The 20822-nt window shown below is 40.1% G+C and overlaps 1 protein-coding gene across 7 annotated transcripts in view; it reads left to right on the top strand.

Moving 5' to 3' along the window:
- HECW2 (HECT, C2 and WW domain containing E3 ubiquitin protein ligase 2) overlaps positions 1-20822 on the top strand; it is a 446556-nt gene that overhangs the window by 144102 nt on the left and 281632 nt on the right. For 2 of the 7 annotated variants that reach the window (XM_060411233.1, XM_060411237.1), the window contains exon 1: positions 4715-5865. The exons of the other annotated variants lie outside the window; for them this stretch is intronic. The gene's annotated coding sequence lies outside the window, so the exon portion shown is untranslated. Of the gene's footprint in view, positions 1-4714; positions 5866-20822 lie in introns of those variants that run through there. 7 annotated transcript variants of the gene reach the window in all.

The following is a 20822-nucleotide window of genomic DNA, read 5'->3' as shown; positions in this document are numbered from 1 at the left end:
GGGTCCTAGGTTGGGAGAATGTGGGATGGAGTGTGAAGACCAGGGCAGAATGAGGAGGGTCCTGAGATCCACTGTGGGTTTACTTAAATACTCTTTTCTATAGTAGCACCTGGGTTTGCTTTCTGAAACCATGCTTCTTCCAGTTGCGGGGTGGGTGTATGACCAAGTCTGGGTCAATTACGGAAGGTCTTGCACCTCTCAGACCACAGTGATTGGCTCACGGATGCGCAGAGAACCCAACTGAGGCTGATTGGAACTGATAAGTGTTCATTCTGGAAATTTTATTGGGAATCTTTAGAAAGAATAAAACTTGGAAGATGTAAGCCTGGAGCAGCCAGAAGGCATTAGACCCTGGTAGAAAATGAGGATCAGAGAGAAAAGCAGAGGTGAGAGATGGAGAAAAAGAGATCAAGCTCTAATGCTGTCTTGTGGATCCAACTATGTCTGAAGATATGACGTATGACGTATCCATCCATAGAGTTTTCAGTTATGTGAGCCTCCTTTCTTCCCCCTTCCCTCTCATCTCCCTTCTCCTTCCCCCTCATTTCTCTACTCCTCCCCTCTGCTCCCATTATTTACTGCTGAAAGAGTTCTAGCACAAAAGATGAATAGAGTTAGGACCTCTCCAACCTGGACAGCCCCTCAGTGAAGTCCCTTGTCTGAAGGAGGAACTGTTCAACTGCATCAGGGGTAGCAAACTAGGTGCGTAGAGGCTGTGTTGCCCAGAGTCTTCTGAGCCTCTCAGAGAAAACCACTGAGAAGAGACTTAGGTCATTGAGGCTCTTCAGAAGGCAGAACTATGGGGCAATGGACCCCGAGTGGACTGCTGTGCATCAGAGAACTTTGTTAAGCTGTGAGATGCATCAGTGATAAGTCCCTTCTCCCTATGCCATGGGGTTGAGGCTATGGGGCGGGAGTATGATGCATACCATGTTTTTTATTGTATACTAAATACACTCTGAAAAAAGGGCCACTGCTTCAAAAGCCTGGATATTAGATTGATTACTTTGTCTTATGAACTTGTGGGAAGAAATAAGAAATCATAGCAAATGCTTTCATCAAAACTTATCTGTCTTGGCATGATCTATTTCATCCTGTGATGCACCTTAACAAATAGTCAGCAATGGAAACAGGGTGAGAAGTTTTTGATACTTCTTTCTATTCTCAGATGTGAAATGACAGATAGTTTTCTGTATAAACTTTGTCTCTTTTTAGGAGATGTGTACCTCCTTTACAAGTCATGAAGTAGATGTTGGTATAAATTGGTACCACTAAAGACCTCTTCCCTTTAGTGAGATTTTCCAAATTAGTATCCAAAGAAATGCTTTTGAGAAGGCTTTTCTTGACTTGGTATGAAAACAATATTATTAGAATAAAATACACACTAATCCTAGTAAATAGATTAATTTCCCTCAGTTTGTGGCTTAATGATAGATTTAGTATCTACCTACCTGTGTTTCTGCTTCTGCCCAAAGTCAAGCCTTTGTCATAACTAATGTGTCTGTTCTTACATTTTTCTGTTATTGTTAAATTGATAAATGATACATGTCAATAAATAGTCATCTCATTTTTATTAAGAGGTAAATATAGAGTCTTTATTATACATTGAGTGAAACTATATCTTTTAAATTATGAATTCAGTTGTCAATAACCAGAATCACTAGCTTAAAGGCTCAAAAGATTTTTAAGATGCATCCTCAATGAATGACTATTTATAGTGAGATGATACTACTCAATTTTATATAGTTTATTTTATTTTTTTCTTTTTTTATTATTATTATTTTTTTAATTTTAAAATCTTTAATTCTTACATGCGTTCCCAAACATGAACCCCCCTCCCACCTCCCTCCCCAAAACATCTCTCTGGGTCATCCCCATGCACCAGCCCCAAGCATGCTGCATCCTGCGTCAGACATAGACTGGCGATTCAATTCACATGATAGTATACATGTTAGAATGTCATTCTCCCAAATCATCCCACCCTCTCCCTCTCCCTCTGAGTCCAAAAGTCCGTTATACACATCTGTGTCTCTTTCCCTGTCTTGCATACAGGGTCGTCATTGCCATCTTCCTAAATTCCATATATATGTGTTAGTATACTGTATTGGTGTTTTTCTTTCTGGCTTACTTCACTCTGTATAATCGGCTCCAGTTTCATCCATCTCATCAGAACTGATTCAAATGAATTCTTTTTAACGGCTGAGTAATACTCCATTGTGTATATGTACCACAGCTTTCTTATCCATTCATCTGCTGATGGACATCTAGGTTGTTTCCATGTCCTGGCTATTATAAACAGTGCTGTGATGAACATTGGGGTACATGTGTCTCTTTCAATTCTGGTTTCCTCGGTGTGTATGCCCAGAAGTGGGATTGCTGGGTCATAAGGTAGTTCTATTATAGTTTATTTTATAGGAGGATTACACTCCAATGTAAAGGTTTTATGCAACAAATTTACTTCTCTGGCTCTTGAAGTTGGTTCTGGAAAGATTCTGGCTGCATTGTAATAGGCAAAATTACATACCCTCACCCACACTTTCTGGTGATGTGCCATTTTCTAAATGTGTCCTGCCTGTTCCGAAATGAATATCAATAGCTGAAAGCAGTTGGAGAATGTTAACTTAGCTTGTGTTTTTTTTTTTTTTTTTAATTTAAAAATCTTTAATTCTTACATGCGTTCCCAAACATGAACCCCCCTCCCACCTCCCTCCCCATAACATCTCTCTGGGTCATCCCCATGCACCAGCCCCAAGCATGCTGTATCATGCGTCAGACATAGACTGGCGATTTGATTCTTACATGATAGTATACATGTTAGAATGCCATTCTCCCAAATCATCCCACCCTCTCCCTCACCCTCTGAGTCCAAAAGTCTGTTATACACATCTGTGTCTTTTTTGCTGTCTTGCATACAGGGTCGTCATTGCCATCTTTCTAAATTCCATATATATGTGTTAGTATACTGTATTGGTGTTTTTCTTCCTGGCTTACTTCACTCCGTAGGTTATTTATTTGACTTTTTTCTTGTTTCTTGAGGTATGCCTGTATTGCTATGAACTTTCCTCTTAGCACTGCTTTTATAGTGTCCCACAGGTTTGGGGTTGTTGTGTTTTCATTTTCATTAGTTTCTATGCATATTTTGATTTCTTTTTTGATTTCTTCTGTGATTTGTTGGTTATTCAGAAGTGTGTTGTTTAACCTCCATATGTTGGAATCTTTAATAGTTTTTCTCCTGTAATTGATATCTAATCTTACTGCATTATGGTCAGAAAAGATGCTTGGAATGATTTCGATTTTTTTGGATTTATCAAGTTAAGATTTATGGCCCAGGATGTGATCTATCCTGGAGAAGGTTCCATGAGCACTTGAAAAAAAGGTGAAATTCATTGTTTTGGGGTGAAATATCCTATAGATATCAATTAGGTCTAACTGATCTAATGTATCATTTAAAGTTTGCGTTTCTTTGTTAATTTTCTGTTTAGTTGATCTGTCCATAGGTGTGAGTGGGGTATTAAAGTCTCCCACTGTTGTGTTATTGTTGATTTCCCCTTTCATACTGCGGTGCTCCTATATTGGGTGCATATATATTTATAATTGTTATATCTTCTTTTTGGATTGATCCTTTGATCATTATGTAGTGGCCTTCTTTGTCTCTTTTCACAGCGTTTGTTTTAAAGTCTATTTTATCGGATATGAATATTGCCACTCCTGCTTTCTTTTGGTCTCTATTTGCGTGGTATATCTTTTTCCAGCCCTTCACTTTCAGTCTGTATGTATCCCTTGTTTTGAGGTGGGTCTCTTGTAAGCAGCATAAAGAGGGGTCTTGTTTTTGTATCTATTTGGCCAGTCTTTGCCTTTTGGTTGGGGCGTTCAACCCATTTACGTTTAAGGTAATTATTGATAAGTATGACCCCATTACCATTTACTTTACTGTTTTGGGTTCGGGTTTATACACCCTTTTTGTGTTTCCTGTCTAGAGAATATCCTTTAGAATTTGTTGGAGAGCTGGTTTGGTGGTGCTGAATTCTCTCATCCTTTGCTTGTCTGTAAAGCTTTTGATTTCTCCTTCGTATTTGAATGAGATCCTTGCTGGGTACAGTAATCTGGGCTGTAGGTTGTCTTTCATCACTTTAAGTATGTCTTGCCATTCCCTCCTGGCCTGAAGAGTTTCTATTGAAAGATCAGCTGTTATCCTTATGGGAATCCCCTTGTGTGTTATTTGTTATTTTTCCCTTGCTGCTTTTAATATTTGTTCTTTGTGTTTGATATTTGTTAATTTGTTAATATGTGTCTTGGGGTGTTTCGCCTTGGGTTTATCCTATTTGGAACTCTCTGTGTTTCTTGGACTTGGGTGATTATTTCCTTCCCCATTTTAGGGAAGTTTTCAACTATTATCTCCTCAAGGATTTTCTCATGATCTTTCTTTCTGTCTTCTTCTTCTGGGACTCCTATAATTCGAATGTTGGAGCATTTCATATTGTCCTGGAGGTCTCTGAGATTGTCCTCATTTCTTTTAATTCGTTTTTTTTTTGTTTCCTCTCTGATTCATTTATTTCTACCATTCTATCTTCTATTTCACTAATCCTATCTTCTGCCTCCGTTATTCTACTATTTGTTGCCTCCAGAGTGTTTCTGATCTCATTTATTGCATTATTCATTATATTTTGACTCTTTTTTATTTCTTCTAGGTCCTTGTTAAACCTTTCTTGCATCTTCTCAATCCTTGTCTCTAGGCTATTTATCTGTGATTCCATTTTGATTTCAAGATTTTGGATCATTTTCACTATCAATATTTGGAATTCCTTCTCAGGTAGATTCCCTACTTCTTCCTCTTTTGTTTGGTTTGGTGGGCAACTCTCCTGTTCCTTTACCTGCTGAGTATTCCTCTGTCTCTTCATCTTGGTTATATTGCTGCGTTTGGGGTGGCCTTTTTATATTCTGGTAATTTGTGGAGTTCTCTTTGTTATGGAGCTTCCTCACTGTGGATGGGGTTCTATCAGTGGCTTGTCAAGGTTTCCTGGTTAGGGAGGCTTGTGTTGGAGATCTGGTGGGTGGAGCTGGGTTTCTTCTCTCTGGAGTGCAGTGGAGTGACCAGTAATGGGTTATGAGACATCAAAGGTTTTGGAATAATTTTGAGCTGCCTGTATATTGAAGCTCAGGGGAGTGTTCCTGTGTTGCTGGAGAATTTGCGTGGTATGTCTTGTTTTGGAACTTGTTGCCCCTTGGGTGGAGCTTGGTTTTCGGTGTAGGTATGAAGGCATTTGATGAGCTCCTATTGCTTAATGTTCCCTGAATTCAAAAGTTCTCTAATGTTTTCAGGCTTTGGATTTAAGCCACCTGCTTCTGGTTTTCAGTTTTATTTTTACAGTAGCCTCTAGGCTTCTCCATCTATACAGCACCGATGATAAAACATCTAGGTTAAAGATGAAAAGTTTCTCCACATTGAGGGACACTCAGAGAGGTTCACTGAGTTACAAGAAGAGAAGATGGAGGGGGTAGTTAGAGGTAACTGGAGTGAGATGCGGTGAGATCAAAAGAGGAGAGAGCAAGCTAGCCAGTAGTCACTTCCTTATGTGCGCTCTATAGTCTGGACCGCTCAGAGGTATTTACAGAGCTATACGGGGAAGAGGAGAGGGAGGAAGTAGACAGAGGTGACCAGGAGGATAAGAGAGAGGAATGAGAAGGAGAGAGACAAATCCTGCCAGTAACCAGTTCCTTAGGTGTTCTCCACTGTCTGGAACACACAGAGATTCACAGAGTTGGATAGAGAAGAGATGGGGGAGAAAAGAGACAGAGGCCACCTGGTGGAGAAAAAGGAGAGTCCAAAGGAGGAGAGAGTGGTCAAGCCAGTAATCTCGCTCTCAGGTAAACTTGGGTAGTGAAGTTTGGGTTTTTAAATGCACAAAATTGACAACAAAAACCTAAGAGCAAAGATTAAAAATCTAGAGTAGAGGTTGGATTTTCAAAAATACAATATTAAAGAAAAGAAGCAGAAGGAAAAAGGAAGAAAGAAAAGAAAGAGAGAGAGAAAAAAAAATAAGAATTATTAAAAAAAAAAACCCACCAACAACCATCCAAAGACTATATATGGTGTTTGCCTTAAAAAAAAAAAAAGTAATAGTAGGTTATAGAAATAAAAATTAGAGGAGAATTAGAAGACTTAACAATTTTTAAAAGTTAGAAAAAAAAGAAAGAAAAAAAAAGAAAAAAAAAAGGAATGATTTTAAAAATAGTAAAAATATCTGGCCCTTCTCTGATGTTGTGGGCCATGTGGGATCACTTCCAAGGTGGTTCCCTCTGTTTAACTTCTTCTGTTTGCTGGTTTTTTAGGCTCACTAGTTCAGTCGCGCTGTGGGGAGGGGGGATGCTGCAAACAAATAGCACTGTCGTGTGCACACAGTGTCTCAGCCCCGCTTGACCTGTCCCTTCTCGCAGTGCACAAACCGCTCCGGCTCTACGATGCTCAGCCGGGAACCGTCTGGGGCCGGCCCTAGGCTGCGTGCACTTCCCCGGTCCAAGCCGCTCAGGTTCGGCGCTCAGGCAGCCCTCAGAGGCACAGATTCGGCTGGGACTGCGCTTTGTGCCCTTCCCAGGGCCGAGTAGCTCAGGAGTTTGGCGAGCGCGATCGCCGCGACTTGTCACCTTTTCTGCCGCTGCTGCTCAGCTTTCTGGGTGGACCGCTGGCGCCCCCCATAAGGCAGATGGTGACTGTCCAGCACCCCCAGAAGTCTTAGCAAAGAAGCCTGCTTGCAGTTAGGTACGTAAAGTCTCTCCGCGTCTGCAGTTGCCCCTTTCCAGTCCTTACGGCTCTGGCTGCCTGTCCCCGGCGGGGGATGGTCTGCAGCCGGCTTTTTCCGTTCCGTCCTTTGTTCTGTGCTCGGTCCTGGCGGTGTCTTATGTTCGAGCTTTTCGCGTGGTAGCTATCCCACAGTCTGGTTTGCTAGCCCAAGTTAGATCGTTCTGGTTGCGCGTGGGGTGTCCCTGCCCGATTCTTGCAAAGCACTGCAGCCCGTGCCTCCCGCGCGTCCCTGCCCTGCCCCCACTTCCCAATGGCGGATGCAGGCGTCTGTGCTGCTTTTCCGCTGGGGGAGTTACTGTTGGGCTTGTAATCTGTTGGTTTTAATTATTTATTTATTTTTCCCTTCCTGTTATGTTGCCCTCTGTGTTTCCAAGGCTTGCCACAGACTCGGCAGGGAGAGTGTTTCCTGGTGTTTGGAAACCTCTCTTCTTAAAATTCCCTTCCCGGGACGGGCTTCCCTTCCCGGGACGGAGCTCCCTCCCCACCTCCTTTGTCTCCTTTTTCATCTTTTATATTTTTTCCTACCTGTTTTTGAAGACAATGGTCTGCTTTTCTGGTTGCCTGATGTCCTCTGCCAGCCTACAGAAGTTGTTTTGTGGAGTTTGCTCAGCGTTGAAATGTTCTTTTGAGGAATTTGTGAGGGAGAAAGTGGTCTTCCCGTCCTATTCCTCCGCCATCTTTACAGTTCCCTATCTAGCTTGTGTTAATGAGAGGCAATTGGTTTCCTAGATTGTGTCTTGTTTCCACGTGAATTTTCCAAATGATTTCTGTTTTTTTCTTTTTTAAACAGAATATTCTACACTAACACATCCAGACTTGATACTGCACTGGTTGACATTGGTATCAATATTTATTGTAAAGCCTGATGTAAAATTTGATCTATAGAAAGTTTTCAGACATGGTTTGATACCAGGTTGTAGTTTTAATCATCTACTTCAGGGTATTTTTCACTAATAAAACTCTTTGTGAATGTGGTCCTCTTCCAAAATTTCTATTTTTAAACTTCAGGGTTTGGGTATAGGTTACCTGGATGGGTGATTTTAAAAGTCAGTGGTCATCTTGAATACTGGCTTCTAAACTTTTAAAATTTTGAACATGGATCAATTAAAATTTTATATGTGATATACTCTTACCACTGTGTAACCACATATATAAATTAATTTATGCTTGTTTCTGTTATGTACGTTCTCTTTCATGGATCACAGTCTTGTGGTGGTGAAGGGCCTTGTGTAACTCAGTGAAGCTATGAGCCATGCTGTGCAGGGCTACCCAAGATAGAAAGGTCAGAGTGAAGAGTTCTGACAAAATGTGGTCCACTGGAGGAGAAAATGGCAACCCACTCCAGTATTCTTGCCTGGAGAATCCCATAGACAATATGAAAATGCAAAAAGATATGACGCCAGAGGATGAGCCCCCCAGGTCAGAAGGTGTCCATTATGCTCCTGGGCAAGAGTGGAGGGCAAGTACTAATAGCTCTAGAAAGAGTGATGTGGCTGGGCCAAAGGTGAAATGACAGTTGTGGATGTGTTAGGGATGAAACTAAAGTCTGATGCTGTAAAGAACAATATTGCATAGGAACCTGGAATGTTAAGTCTGTGAATCAAGGTAAATTGAGCATAGTCAAGCAGGAGATGGCAAGATTGAACATCAACATCTTAGGAATCAGTGAACTAAAATGGACAGGATTGGGTGAATTTAATTCAGATAACCATTATATCTACTACTGTGGGCAAGAATCCCTTAGAAGCAATACAATCAACAAGAGGCTGAAATGCAGTACTTGATTGCAACCTCTAAATTGATAGAATGATCTTGCCTCATTTCCAAGGCAAACCATTTAACATTACAGTTATCCAAGTGTATGCCCCAATCACTGATGTCAAAGAAGCTGAAGTTGACCAATTCTATAAAGACCTACAACACCTAGAACTAACACCAAAAAAGATGTCCTTTTCAACATAGGGGATTGGAATGCAAAAGTAGGAAGTCAAGAGATACCTGGAGTAACAGGTAAGTTTGGGCTTGGAGTCCAAAATGAAACAGGGCAAAGGCTAACAGAGGTTTGGCAAGAGAACACGCTTGTCACAGCAAATACTCTTTTCCAACAACCCAAGAGACGGCTCTACACATGGACATTACCAGATGGTCAATACTGACATAAGATTGACTATATTCTTTGCAGCTAAAGATGGAGAAACTCTATAGAGTCAGCAGAAACAAGACCTGGAGCTCACTGGCTCAGATCAAGAACTCCTTATTGCAAAATTCAGACTTAAATTGAAGAAAGTAGGGAAAACCACTAGGCCGTTCAGATATGAGCTAAGTAAAATTCCTTATGATTATACAGTGGAGGTGACAAATTTCAAGGGATTAGATCTGGGAGAGTGCCAAAGAACCATAGATGGAGGTTTGTAACATTGTACAAGTGGTGATGACCAAAACCATCCTCAAGAAAAAGAAATGCAAAAAGGCAAAGTGGTTGTCTGAGGAGGCCTTACAAATAGTTGAAGAAAGAAGAGAAGTGAAAGGCAAGAGAGAAAGTCAAAGATATACCCAACTGAATGCAGAGTTCAAGAGAATATCAAGGAGAGATGAGAAAGCCTTCTTAAATGAACAATGCAAAGAAATAGAGGAAAACAATATAATTAGAAAGACTAGAGATTTCTTCAAGAAAATCGGAGATATCAAAGGAACATTTCATGGAAGGATGGGCACGATAAAGGCAGAAATGGTAAGGACCTAACAGAAGCAGAAGATTTTAAGAATGTGTGACAAGAATACACAGAAGGACTATACAAAAAAGATCTTAATGACTCGCTTTAGGAAGCATTACAGCAAATAAAGCTAGTGGAGGTGATGGAATTCCAGCTGAGCTATTTCAAATCCTAAAAGATGATGCTGTTAAAGTGCTGCACTCAATATGTCAACAAATTTGGACAACTCAGAAGTGGCACAGGATTGGAAAAGGTCAGTTTTCACTCTGATCTCAAGGAAAGGCAGTGCCGATGAATGTTTAAACTACCATAGAGATGTATTCATTTCACATGCTAGTAAGCTTATGCTCAAAATCCTTCAAGTTAGTCTTCAGCAGTACATGAACTGAGAACTTCCTGGTGTACAAGTGGGGTTTAAAAAAGGCAGAGGTGCTAGAGATCAAATTACCAACATTCATTGGATCATGAAGAAAGCAAAAGAATTACAGAAAAACATCTACGTCTGCTTCATTGATTGCGCTAAAGCCATTGGCTGTGTAGATCACAACAAACTGGAAAATTCTGAAAGAGATGGGAGTATCAGACCCTTTACTTGTCTCTTGAGAAACCTGTCAATGGGTCAAGAACCAACAGTTAGAACTAGACCTGGAAGAACTCCTGGTTCAGAATTGGGAAAGGAGTATGACAATTTTGTATATTGTCACCCTGCTTACTTAGCTTCTATGCAGAATACATTGTGCAAAATGCTGGACTGGATGACTCAGAAGCTAGAATCAAGATTGCAGAGATAAATATCAACAACCTCAGATATGCAGATGATACCACTCTAATGGCGGAAAGTGAAGAGGAACTACAGAGGAGAGTGAGAAAGCTGACTTGAAAAACATTAAAAAAACTAAGATCATGGCATCCGGTCCCATCACTTCATGGCAAATAGAAGGGGAAAAGTGGAAGCAGTGACAGATTTTATATTCTTATATTCAGTGACAGATTTTATATTCCAAAATGACGATGGATGATGACTGCAGCCATGAACTTAAAAGACACTTGCTCCTTGGAAGGAAACCTATGACCAACCTAGTAGTAGTAGTTTAGTCGCTAAGTCATGTCTGACTCTTGTGACCCCATGGACTGTAGCTTGCCAGGCTCCTCTGTCAATGGGATTCTCCAGGCAAGAACGCTGGAGTAGGTTGCCATTTCCTTCTCCAGGGGATCTTCACGACCCAGGAATTGAATCTGTGACTCCTGCATTGCAGGCAGATTCTTTACTGACTGGGCTATGAGGGAAGCCCCATGACCAACCTAGATAGCATTAAAAACAGACATCACTTTGCCGACAAAAGTCTGTATGGTTAAAGCTATGATTTTTCCAGTAGTCACTTTCAGTATGAGAGTTGGACCATGAGGAAGGCTGAGTGCCAAAAAATTCATGCTTTTGAATTGTGATGCTGGAGAAGACTCTTGCGAGTCCCTTGGACTACAAAGAGACTAAAGGAAATCAACTATGAGTATTCATTGGAAGGACTGATGCTGAAACTGAAGCTCCAGTACTTTGGCCACCTAATACGAATAGTTGCCTATTGACTCATCAGGAAAAGTCCCTGATGCTGGGAAAGATTGAAGGCAAATGGAGAAGGGGACAGCAGAGGATGAGATAGTTAAGATAGTGTCACCAATTCAATGGACACGAATTTCAGCAAATTCCAGGAGATAGTGGAGGACAGAGGAATCAGTCATGCTACAGTCCATGACTGTAGTCCGTGGGATTGTAAAGAGTCGGACACAACTTAGCAACTGAAGAAAAACAACAAGATTATGTGTATTATGTAATGGACAAGAGCTAGAAATCAGAGGGATTTTTACGAATAAAGATAAATTTGAATATTTTATTCTTGAGCCCAGTGTACCCCACTTTGGAGACCACTGATTTAGAAAGCAGAAGATTATTCAGTGTACTCACATGGCTCCTTTTGAGTCATAGCCTAATTCTAGTGATTTTTAGTAAACTTTAGAATGATAAGACTTGAATTTCACTTTTGTTTGAAGTCACTTGCTATCAGTTATCTATTAAGGGGATATGGTTACCAGTTTATGAAGACAAGGTCCTAAATTTTTATTATAAAATATGTGAGACATACAAAAAGTATAACCAAGGCCCATATTTTTATTGAATATCTTGAAAAATAAAACACTACCTTCTTCCTGCAGAACCATCCACTCTTTTGAATTTGTTGTTTCCTTTTTTCCATGAAACTGTAGACCTATGTTTGGGTCCTAAACAATGAGTTATTGTTTTGCTTGTTTTCAATTTTCTGCAATACATACTTATAATATGTTGCATGTATTTCTCTATAGCTTCCCCCATACATGTTGATTTTTGATAACTAGTTTGTTCATTCCCACAGCTGTATGATATCTTAAAGTTTGAAAATGCTACAGTTTATTCTTCTATAAGTGACATTTAGTTTGTTTCTTTTTTTCCCCCTATTACAAATAATCCTGGTGGGATTTTTAAAATGAAAATCCACTAGTATTTTTCTGGGATATAACTGGGAGTAGAATTGCTATGTTGCAAAGCATGCACCCCTTCATATTTATAATACTCAAAACCAGAGTATATGGGAATTCTTCTTGCTCCTTATACTTGTTAACACTTAGTATCATTAGACTATTTAAGTTTTGCCAATTTGATGGATGTGAAATAATATTTATCTTTTTATCATATATTTATTGGCTATTTACATTTTATTTTTGTAAAGTACTTACATATTTTATTCAGTTTTCTATTTTTTTTCTTACCAAGTTTTCTCTGCTGGTGTCATATTTGTATACACCGCCCCCGCCCCACCCCCACACACACAGTGATTCAGTGACCTTCAATAAAAATAAAAGATCTTTGCTTTTGCTCTCACATCTGGCCCTGGTTTGGTATCAAATCAGACCCCTCCCATTTAGAAAATTCATTTCTTCTTCTGTAAAGTAACATTACAGTGCAAGTAAGCTGTCATTCTTAGGCAACCAAAAGGCTCCCTAGGCGATAACTCAGATAAATGCAGGAAAACCCAACAATCTAGCCTTTTTGTGATTCTCTTTTGAATACCTGCAGGCTTGGTCTAGACATGTGTGTCTTGATTTGTGCATGTCATCCTCTCCCTTGTTTCTTTCCTCCCCAAGTCCAGTTCCCAGTGTTACAGACCTTGCCTTCCTGAGATTTAGACTGAAAAAAGACCTTATGCCTTCATACAGTTTGCAAGTCTCAGTGTCGAAGTGGAGGCATTCAGAGCAAGCAGTGAAGTGGAATAGCTTCAAGCAGTGCTACTCTAAGTGCGGTGTGCAGCCAGGCAGCTCCTCTAACACTTGGGGATTGATAAGAAATGCAGACTCTGGCTCCACCCTAATCCTACTGAATCAGAAATTGTGTCTTGACAAGTGAAGTTTGAGAAGTTTTGCTTTCAACCATAGAGTTTCAGTAAAGGTTGCTCTGCCTCAGAAGGAACCCTTTTTTCTCCTAGTTTTCTTTCAAAGTAACTGAAGCCTGGGAATGGGTGGGTGTTGATAAAGCTGTACACATGCCAAACAACTTGAGGCTCTACCAATGAGATATTCCTTTTAGTTCATTTGCTTAATTTAAATGTTCTTTAAAGAAACAACTAGGAGAAGGAAGGGGTTACCAGTCATTTGTATGTTGATAATTATTTGACTTTGTTGCTATCTGCTATTTTATAAGGAAATGAAAGTTATTTTTTTTTTTTTAGCAAGAGAAGAATAGGGGATAGTCTTAGGCCTGGACTGGAAGGGTTGTAAGGGGAAGTCTAGGAAAGCATGAAATTTATTCAGTAAGAAGAAGACATAGCAGGTGGGATAAAAGGAGCATCAAGGATTTTGCTCACAAATGGAAAGGACCTTCTCTTTTCTTGCTTCTGTGTTGTAAAAATTTGTATTGCCAAAACCCAATATTATTATTTAAAAATTTTCAAGTTTAACCTAGAAAGTTAATTACCATTTCTGACATTATTTCTATTCATCAGTTTCATATTGACTACCCTTATGGGCATATAGCAGACTGGAGATACATATACACCACAGACATTTCCTCACTTTGAGCCCATAGGACCTAGGAAGAGAGTGGTCACTTATTGAAATCAAAATTTTAACAAGCATCAGTTCAGTTCAGTTCAGTCACTCAGTCGTGTCCGACTCTTCGCGACCCCATGAATCACAACACGCCAGGCCTCCCTGTCCATCACCATCTCCCGGAGTTCACTCAGACTCACGTCCATTGAGTTAGTGATGCCATCCAGCCATCTCATCCTCTGTCGTCCCCTTCTCCTCCTGCTCCCAATCCCTCCCAGCATCAGAGTCTTTTCCAATGAGTCAACTCTTCGCATGAGGTGGCCAAAGTACTGGAGTTTCAGCTTTAGCATCATTCCTTCCAAAGAAATCCCAGGGCTGATCTCCTTCAGATGGACTGGTTGGATCTCCTTGCAGTCCAAGGGACTCTCAAGAGTCTTCTCCAACACCACAGTTCAAAAGTATCAATTCTTCAGCGCTCAGCTTTCTTCACAGTCCAACTCTCACATTCGTACATGACCATAGGAAAAACCATAGCCTTGACTAGATGGACCTTAGTTAGCAAAGTAATGTCTCTGCTTTTGAATATGCTATCTAGGTTGGTCATAACATGGGAAGTCCAATAATAAAAGTATTCAACCGAGCCTCAGTGTCTTCCTGTCTCACAAGATTGCTGTGAGGATTTAATGGGATCTGCAAAAAGGCCCAGAGAAAGGTCTTGATAAATAGTAGGTCCTCCTCCCGTCCTCTCCCTGCCACATCCCATATCGCTTATCCTTCCCTTTCACCTCATTCCAGGCAGTTTGATTCCAGAGTCTATAGAAGTTATACTAACAGGTTAGTACTAAGAATAGTAGTTGTGGTATAGTATTTATAGTGTGCAAAGATAAGGAGGGGAGAGACATTTGAGACTCCAAGTGAATGGCTTAAAGAATACATATGCATGGTTTTTCTAAATCTTGAAGATGAGCATCACCTTCATTTAAATTCTAATAATTTGCAACTTGCTGAAGACAAGAGCTAGGCTGAGATTTAGCCTAAACCATTGCCTTCGGAAGCCCTAATGTGAGCTTTATGAAGCCAAGCTGACTTTATGAGGTCAAGCTGGCATCAGCTATAAGTTGTTATGTCCCAGCAGGAGGCTCAGAGTTACCAGGTGACACAACAGTGTGCTGTGTTCAGTACTAGTGTGAGTGCTGGTCTAACCAGACTGAAAACCAACGGACTTGGCATTATCAGAGATCAGAAAGACGTTAAAGATCAGAAAAACAACATGTCAAGCAAAATTGGAAAGACTATTCCTAGTAGCTCCCTCTACCTCTAGCTTTCCAGGTCAGAGCATACAGGCCCACAGTACTTTCCTGGCTCACCGTACTCTTCTGTGTGTGTGTGTGTGTGTGTGTGTGTGTGTGTGTGTGTGTGTGTGTGTGTGTGTGTGTGTGTGTGTGTGTTTTGTGGACGTGCCGCCCAACATGCGGGATCTTAATTCTCCAACCAGAGATGGAACCGGTGCCCCCTGCAGTGGAAACCCGGAGCCTTAACCACTGGGTCACCAGGGAAGTCCTTCACCTTACTCTTTTACCTCTTTTCCTCTGGCCATTCAGTTATCTCACCAGGATGACTGTTTGCCCTCTTTCCGGCTGACCAAATCATAGCCATCAATTAAGCTATCAGATTAACCTCTATCAGATCCATCTTCCCTTTACTCTGTGAGCTCTTCCTGACAGTTTCAAATGTTCACCCCCCTTGCAAACTTCAGAAGTATTTTGTGTTGGGTCCTCAAGTTCCCTGAGGGCTGAGGATCTTATAATTTCCTGTTTTTAGTTTTTTCTGTTTCTCACAAGTGATGGTTTCCTAATGTAAAAGGTAACCCTTGGTAGCTAAACTCCTAGCGTCTGAATCCAGGGGCAGAATAGATTTGGACAACTTTCAGGAGAAGGAAATATTTGGAGGATAGTCACAGGGGTGTAAATATTTTCTTCTTGGTTATCTTGGGCTGCCAACTTGAGGTCTCCAGAGGTTGGGAAGAAATGCATGCAGTCAGCTCCTGAGAGCCTGCTCCAGTAAGAGCCAGCTCCTTTTAGCACACAACTTAAATCATTAAGCCAACTCATTATCCAGATTTCAGGAGCCAAATATTAGCAGATATGAATAACATGCTTCCTTTCACTGTCCAATTTATGGACAAGGTGGGGGATCATTTGTTCTTGTTCATTGGATTCTTTTAGTGTGTAGATGTGGTGAAGATAATTCTTATCCTTTAGATGAAATTTCTAGTTACTAAAAAATATTTTTACAGGCTTCTATGTTAGAGAGCCAATGAAGAGGTTATGGGATTGGATCTTAGCAAAATTTATAGCTGTTTGACAGCCTGTGAAAGTGATTCTTTGAAAAGCTGTGTGCATAGCAGATGTTCAATAAATATTGGCCAGATGATTGATCTAAGGAAGAAGCCAAAGAAAGAGGAATAATTCCTTTGTATCCAGTAGAATATTTAGTAGAGTTACACAGATAAAGTAATGTAAATCAAGAAATTGCAAAGCTTCATTTTTATTTAGTGTCCTCTTAGATCTGTGGTCAACCTGAATGGCCGTGGATTTGCCTGACACAGGAACCATGAGTTTGTTCGAGCTTAATATAAATATAGGTGTTTGTAAAGAAACTGTTCTAATCTTTGTCGTGGAAAGATAAAAGATAAGGCAGGTTCATGAAGACAAGGTTAGGTTTAAAAGCAGAGGAATAAATAGTGAATTAAGAGCACCCTGAAAATCACGGCATCAGTTTGGGCCCATTTTGTCCTGTGCACATGGTTACTTTTTGAACCTTTCCTTATTTTGAAAGAATAAAGTCACCAAATCCAGCATTATTTTGACCATGTGAATCTGCCTTCCTAATTAAAGCTAATTACTGCTTCACTGATAATCCAGATAAGAAAGTTAGAGCTTGGTGCCTTTAATAAACACTGCTGAATTTAGAAGAAGACTGGATTAGCCAAAATCTTATTTTATAACTTGAAATTCTAAAAAGCAATAGAAAATCAGCCCCTTAGCATTTCCCGAAATATTCCAATCCATCTGCTTAAAAAAATTACTGCCAACTACTTTAATGTGTTAGTTAGAAATAAAACATGTTCACTCTTAAAGCTGTGAACTCCTTTACCTTCCATTGAGGTGTATATAGAACCACCTCTGCAGGAGGGTGTTAGGATTCCAGGCAAATGCGTGCATTACTACCCCCTCCTTTAAGTGAATGTTTTAGAAATGTGTAATCTTCTCTTATTTTTGGAGGTTTCTCATCCCCTTGCCTAACTGGCACATAAACAATCGTTGTGGCATTAACCTTTTGCCCTCCTAGAATGCTTTTGGCTTTGAGCTTGGCCAACGAGATAATTACAGACTGTGTGTTTTCCTCTTGTTTGTAAAATCTTGGGAATAATACTTCAGGTTTTCCTTTGGCTTTTTCCATTTCTTGATTGTTGGGTAATTTTATAATGGAAAGTGGATAAATCCTGAGGTTAGTTATCAAGAACCCATCATTTGATGTCTTGCAAGGAAATAGGATCTGCTTTAGTTTTGGTGGAGCCCTCACTGTTAAAGCTTAACACAGCTGAAACACTGATGGTACTTAGGCTGTAACTCTAAGTCCCAGCAATGTTATTTTACTGTGGCTCTAAACTAAAATTATTTCTTTTCTGTATAATGTATGCAATTTTTCAGGTGGGAGTTCTGAAGTATGTTTAAAAGTGAAAAATGAGGCAGTAACAGCTGGGGCTACCGTGGCAGCATATGCTTTCTTGGGTGCCATTTTCTTAACGTTTCATGTTGGAAGATCCAACATGAAATTGGAAGCAGCAGAGAAGACAAGGGCCCCCAAAGTGAGTGGCAATTTTAAGGTACCCCTCTCCTGAAGTATTGGTAAAAGAGCTCCTGGAAAAAAAGAAAAAGGAAGGACTGGAGAGAGGAAGGGAGAAAAGAAGGAAGGAAGGGAGATAGATTTCAAGGCAAAATAAAAGGACCTGACTTCTCATAGGTGGAGGAGGGAGGAGGGGGAAGTACTCTGTTTCTTTACATGAAACTACCAGCACAGTTTGATTGTATTTTTTGGTCAAAATGAAGTGCAGATAATGAATATTGCTAGTTGGTTCACTGGGCCTCCCTGGTGTCTCAGATGGTAAAGAATCTGCCTGCAATTGAGAGAGACCTGGGTTCGATCCCTGGGTTGGGACAATCTTCTGGAGGAGGGCATGGCAACCCACTTCAGTAGTCTTGCCCGGGGAATCCCCATGGACACAGGAGCCTGGTAGGCTACAGTCCATGGGGTTGTAGAGTCGGATACAACTGAGCCACTAAGCAGGGTACAGGTAGCTCAGTTGCCTCTGGATTTTCAGAGGAAGAGGGTCACTGGACAAGAACTACTGCCTAATTGAAGCAGTATAAAATGTACAGTGTCTTATGGTGAGGAGAATTGTTGCAAAGAACCATTGTCTAGTAGAATTCAGAGAAGAGATCAGGTTGAAAGCTCAATTAAGTCACCTTGGAAATGATTTCACCTTATACAATAGGACATTATATAAGCAAGTTTAAAACAGTGGTAAACAATATTAGCTATTTCTTTACAAATTATTTCCGCTATAGTCATAACATAGACTGGTATCAGTCTATATTAGTATTCTGGAGAAGCCCAGCCTCAGTTTTGAACTTTCATTTCTATTAAAATTTCTATTTTACATTTTGCTTTTTTTCCTGTCAGGGTGGTGGTTTTGAAGGAGAGGAGCATACGGCCTGACTTGCATGAAGAATCTACTTCGGATTCATTTCAGTCTATTGCCAAACGTCCCAGGCACTCAGGCATCGCTGTTAGTTTTTAGAGACTTTGTCTCTTAGTTAGTAACCCGTGCTAACAATTGTAATTAATAGAACAGATGTCTTTTACAAGAACCACTGCTGCTTTTCTTGTGTTCTGATCTCACAAGAGAGGTGAGACACCCTTTCTGCACACACAGGGCTATTGGTGTGATTGCTGGTGATCAACTATGGAAGGCAGAATTGTGTTATTACATACCCTTGTGACTAACTGCTACTTGGCGACTATAGAACTTCCAAGTTGAACTTCTTCCAGGGCTCAGAAGCCTTGGCCTTAGTATCACTGGAAGAATGGGAGAATTTGCATTTTTTTCTTCTGCTAGTGTGAGTAGGGGGCATCGCTCTTTTGTTTGGAAGTCTCCCGGGAACAGGGAATAGAGAGCAGTGAGACAGTGAGAGCTGCTTTCCCCCATCTGCTGCTCTTACCTATTTGTTTCATCTGTTTGCGTCACTCCCGTAAGGCTTTCCCTTTCATTTTATTTCCTAATCTTTTCATTCGTTCACTTGGGGGTCTCCTTAGAGTCTACATTTCTAATGTTGTTGAGATAAGAAATACAGTTGTTTTGACCTGACTTATTTCCAGTAATACTCAGGATTGTTAAGCATAATGAATGATCATTTTATTTTGTTCAGTGCCTCTTCTTCTTTCTCGTGGTGGTGGTGGTTTGGAGATATATTAATTTGATGGTGGTGGTAATAGTTTAGTTACTAAGTTGTGTCTGACTCTTGTGACCCCATGGATGGTAGCCTACCAGGCTCCACTGTCCAGGCAAGGATACTGGAGTGGGTTGCCATTTCCTTCTCCAGGGGATCTTCCCAGTCCAGGGATTGAACCTTCATTTCCTGTATTGCAAGCAGATTGTTTACTACTGAGCCACCAGGAAAGCCCATATAAATTTATCACTTACTTAAAAATTCAGTACATTCTTCTCCAGGGTGTCTTCCTAACCCAGGGACTGAACCCAGGTCTCCTGCATTGCAGGCAGTGTTCTGCACTGCAGGCAAATTCTTTACCAACTGAGCCACCAGGTATGCCATTTTATAAATAAATGGTCTTAAAGGAAGACCTATTAATAAAAAAGAACCTGTTCTGGTTATATTTCTGGGACATAGTGAAAACTTAAAATCTTAAGTTTTATGATTCTCTTCAGCTAAGACCTGATTAAAGCATAACCAGGAATTGGCCATCTGGAAAGCACTATTAATGGAGCCAGAAATGTCATTGTCATCTTGAATTATATAATAGAATTTGCCCTGAAGAAAAATATAGTGAGTTGAGTAGAATCCAAAGTTTATGAAAAAGTCTGGTGTCCCTCATTCTATTCTTTCTTTGGGCATTTTGCATATCATTTCTAATTATCAATAATTCTTCAGTCACTCATGTGCAGAATTTATCATTTAATTTCTGTAGTTCTGTGCTGCTTGTTATTTATTTAATATTGTTTGCTTAACTGGATTGTAAGCTTCTAGAGAATATGAACCAAGTTTTCTTTTTTTTTCTTCTGTATATTCTACAGTGCCTAACATGGTATACTGGACATAAAATAAATGCTTAATGAACACCTAGTACTTAGTCACCTGGATATATGGTTATTAGGTCAACATGCTTCCATTCTTGTCTTCTTCATCATCTGGTTTCATAATTTTCACTCTGGAGTTTTTAAAAGGCATGTATCATTTATTTTAGTACCTAACAATATAGGTCACAGATTTTCATCCATTGTTGGTGCCGTGAAGTATTGATGTAACAGATATTCCTAGCATTAAAATACCTTTACTTCAGAGATTGGGTAACTCAGTTATATAATATAATATAATATAATATAATATAATAGAACAGAACTTGTAGAGGACATGGTAAAGGGAAACAGTTCCTAGTAAGTTAAGGCTTTAAAGATTTGTGAGTACTATCCCTTTTGATTCTTTGGGTCAAATACTCTGTGTTTTATTGATAAACAATTTGGCTTATTCTGGCATGCTTCTTAAGCATAGACTCTTGTTCTTGGCCTTTTCAGATTTTGTGGTAGTAGTGCTTTTTAAAAGTTCGTTGTGAGGGAAAGGAAAACGCAGTGGGAGACAGACATGGTTATTCTGATTTATAAATGAGACACAGATATAAATTTATAGACTTAGGAGATGTCTTAGCTTTTATAGGTAAGATAAATCAAGGACCAGTGTGGTTAAGTGATTTAGGTAAGGTTACTGGCTCAGAGGGTAAAGCATCTGCCTGTGATGCGAAAGACCCCAGTTCCTGATCCCTGGGTTGGGAAGATCCCCTGGAGAAGGAAATGGCAACCCACTCCAGTATTCTTGCCTGGAGAATCCCATGGACAGAGGAGCCTGGTGGCCTACAGTCCATGGGGTTGCAAATAGTCA

Source organism: Ovis aries, chromosome 2, assembly GCF_016772045.2.
Source record: "Ovis aries strain OAR_USU_Benz2616 breed Rambouillet chromosome 2, ARS-UI_Ramb_v3.0, whole genome shotgun sequence".
Classification (NCBI taxonomy): domain Eukaryota; kingdom Metazoa; phylum Chordata; class Mammalia; order Artiodactyla; family Bovidae; genus Ovis; species Ovis aries.
Note: the sequence above shows the minus strand (reverse complement) of the source record. Positions and strands in the feature narration are given on the sequence as shown.